Raw genomic sequence first — 4,297 nt, 5'->3', positions numbered from 1 at the left:
AGCAAGGGAGAGGGGCAGAGGGAGAAAGAGAGAATCTTAAGCAGCCTCCAGGCTTAAGAGAATTTTAAGCAGCCCAATGTGGGGTCGATCCTGTGACCCTGGGATCACTACCTGAGCCGAAATAAGAGTCGGAGGCTTAACCAACTGAGCTATCCAGAATGCCCCTATTGAATATTCACTATTTTGAATACGTTCATTTTATTTTATTTTAAGTAGGCTCCACGCCCAGCATGGGGCTTGAACTCATGACCCCAAGATCAAGAGTCACACGCTCTACCAACTGAGCCAGCCAGGAGCCCCCAGGTATCTTCAATATTTTAAATAACCAAAAATGAAGTTCAGCGTTGTCACTTGACTATGAATCTCCGCATGTAGCACGATGTATTTCGGCCAGGCCAGCAAAGGAATAAATTTGGAATAAATTCTCCAAATTCTCAATTTATCGGACATTACATTTTTGTCTTCTATATTTTACAGGTAACGAAGGCACAAAGCGGGGAGGAAAGAAGGTTAACTGAGGGGTTAAAGTGATCTAATGAACCCATATGTGGGTTCTATTCTATTCTATATATAGGTTCTAACCTCTATTCTCTGTTGTTGCAGGTTTTGTCATTTTGCTGTATGTTAGTTCAAAAATACCATCTTGACATATAATTTTTGCAAGTCTCCTTACAATATTTTTTGCTGCTGAAATATAAACTCTTCCCTTCTGTTCGGTTCCGAGAAGACTCTCTGCAGCTTGTCAAAGCTTTCTGCATCATAGCCATTGATTTTTCTGGTCTTCGTGATTAGATGTGGCGATTTTTCTTCCGGATCGTTTACTTAACAAGAGGTGATTTCTAAGAGCCAAGAGTCTTCCCATCATGTTCCCTTAATTAGCCTTTACACATCCGTGCTGATTGCAGCATGTAAAGGGGTGTGTGGTAAAGCTGGGGATCAGCTACCGGACCTGCCCTCACCACTGTCATTCCACAGGACCATCAAGCTCACGGCCCAGGCGGCTCTGCACGGCCCGCCTCAGTCACTGACCAACTGAGTAACTGATTAACTGAGCCTCTAAAATGTCTCTTCGATAATAAAATTCACTTTCGTGCAGAAGGAATACAGTACTGGTACAAGCAAATACAATATGATAAAAATAGGTAAACCTCAATGAATGGGGGTAGTGAGAAAGGCACAGCTGCTGGAATTAAATAGAGCAAAGGTCCCATCGTGCTTTTAGGGGGCAGGTTATTTAATTCCCTAAATTTTTGCTCTGTTGTCTATAAAATAGGGCAATGATACCTCATCGAAATATTACGAAAATGAAGTGACTCAGTGCGTGTAAAGTGCCCCTTAATTTCCTTTACATGAAAATACTAACTGAAAGAAAAAACCAGTAAGCTTATATCCTTGCTGCCTGGTTCATCTGTCCCCATGGAGCCTCTTCATCGAAAACACCCTGCTACCCGCTCACCCTGGACTGAGTTTGAGACCCACCAATGGTAGCACCATAGCTGGGGTTGCATTCACCCATAATCCCAAGGCCAAGAAGTGGCCTACAACGAAGGCCAGATGCCAAATGTTTCCTGAATTGTATTAAAGTAAACATAAGCACCAGAGAAAAGGGGATGGGCAATCAAACTGATCACTCTGATCTAGCTTGAGTTTCCGGGACAATCATTCCTTCTACTCAGATCATTCTAAAATGGTAGGATGCAAACCAGCGGTCTCCAAACTGTGGGCAACCCATGTCTGGAGAAGGAGAGCTCAAGAGTCCATTTTATGTGGCCACTGCATCTGAGTCTGAATGAATAATGCTTTACCATCCACGTATTCATACCTATCACTTTTATTCCTGTCACTATCAAAACTGACTCTGAGAACTCAGAGATTTCCACGGTCACAGTAAAAAGCAACAGCATTACGCCAGTAACGACTAATTAGAAAACGTAACAAAAGCAAATTATATTCCCAATTACAACAAAAACATATGGTATCTAGGAATAAATCCAATAAAAGGACAGTAAGAACTGTATAGAGAAAACTTTAAAGTATTATTGAAAGATGTAAAACCAAGATCTGAATAAATGAAGTGACATGAATAAATGAGATGAACTTCATGAGTATATGACAAAGGTACCAGTCTCCCCCAAATTAATCTATAAATTCAATGCAAACACATTCCAGAAACCCCGATAGAATTTCTTTTGTGGAAGCTGACAAGTTGGTTCTAAAATTCCCATGAAGAGTAAAGACTAAGGAGTAGTTAAGATATTTTATTTTATTTTATTTCATTTATTTATTTATTTTTTGTAGTTAAGATATTTTAAAGAACAACTTGAGAGAGTTTTCCATATAATTGCAAAGCTATAGGAATCAGGAAGACTTTCTTAAATAAGGCATATATATATATATATATACACACTTATATATACATATATATACTTATATATACTTATATATACATATATACTTATATATACATATATATACATATATACTTATATATACATATATATACATATATATATATATACACTTAAAATTTAAATCTTCTGTTCAACAAATGATACCATAAACAGCTGTAGTAAACTATAGACCAGGAGGATATATTTAAAAAGTATGTAATTGGGGGCGCCTGGGTGGCTCAGTCAGTTAAGCGCCTGACTTCAGCTCAGGTCATGATCTTGTGGTTCGTGAGTTCAAGCCCCACGTTGGGCTCTGTACTGTTAGCTCAGAGCCTGGAGCCTGCTTTGGATTCTTTGTCTCTCTCTCTCTCTCTCTCTGCCCCTCCCCCACTCACACTCTCTCTTTCTCTCAAAAATAAATATTAAAAAACATAAGTAAAAAATAAAAAGCATATAATTGGCAGTGATCATTATTCAGAATTTATAAAGAACTTTTTACATGGCAATCATGCACAGACAGATCACCCAATAGAAAATGGACACGGGAGATGAATAGGTAATTTACAGACAGGAAATCTGAATATATCATAAATATGTGACAATCTCACCACCTACACAGTAAATGTAGATTAAAACAATCCGGCACAATTACATTTACACCCATCGGATTGGAAACAACTTAAAAGGCTAATAATGCCAAGTTTTGGCAAGTAGGTGGAACAAAAAATAAACAGGTAAATCACACACCGCTTTTAGCCATGCAAATAGGTGCGATCACATTGGAGCAACGCTAAGACCAGAAATTCCGCTCATAAAAATGTATGATAGGAAAAATGTCTCACATGTGTTCAAGGAAATGTGCACAGAAATGTTTATGACAAGACTATTTTGAATATTCAACAACTGGAAATTATCTATGTATTTCAAAAGAGAGTAGATGATGTAATTTTGATGCATTCAAGAAATAAAATAACATACTAGAATTAATGAATTAATATCAGTATAGATAAATATAAAAAATAACATGGTGTGGGGCACCTGGGTGGCTCAGTCGGTTGAGTGTCTGACTTTGGCTCAGATCATGATCTCACGGTTTGTGGGTTCAAGCCCCACATCAGGCTCTGTGCTGACAGCTCAGAGCCGGGAGCCTGCTTGGGATTCTGTGTCTCCCTCTCTCTGCCCCTCCCCCGCTTGTGCTTCCTCTCTCTCTCTCGAAAATAAATAAACATTAAAAGAATTTTTTTAAATGACATGGTGTATAAAAACAAATTTTAAGAGAACACATTTCTCAAAAAAGCGTAAAAATACTACATACTGTTTATGTACATAAACAAATAAATAACAACAAAATAACAAACAAAATAAATAAACATTTATTATGTTAAAGATTCTTTCTAAATTAAGAATGATAATAAGCTCTGGTTGGGGACGGAGGGGGGTGGCATCAGAGACAAACACAAAAGAGCATTGAAATGTATCATTAAAGTTTTCTATTTTCTAAAAGTAACCCTGAGGAAAAATAGCAAAGATTTATCAAAATATATGAACATATAATCAAGCTGGTAGTTCAAATCGGTTCTAGATTTTTAGATATCATATTTTTCAGTGCTAGGATTCCCCCAATTGTTTCAGTTTCCATCTCTCCTGAATTTTTTTTTAATCTTTTCACCTTGATCATTCTCCTTTCCTACAGATTCTTTTACGTATTTATCCTGATTACTTTTTAAATCTGCCAAGCAATTTCAATATTTGGATTGTCTGTCAGATTGTTTCTATTAACTATTTTTTTTCTCTTGGTGGTCAGCCACTCTCTCAACTATTAAATTATTCGGATATGTTATTCAGTGAAAGGCATGGTAGTTCCTTGGGGTGATGAAAGTAAAAATACGCTCAATAAAAAAATGGGA

This window comes from Panthera uncia, chromosome F2 (genome assembly GCF_023721935.1).
Source record: "Panthera uncia isolate 11264 chromosome F2, Puncia_PCG_1.0, whole genome shotgun sequence".
Taxonomy (NCBI): domain Eukaryota; kingdom Metazoa; phylum Chordata; class Mammalia; order Carnivora; family Felidae; genus Panthera; species Panthera uncia.
Note: the sequence above shows the minus strand (reverse complement) of the source record.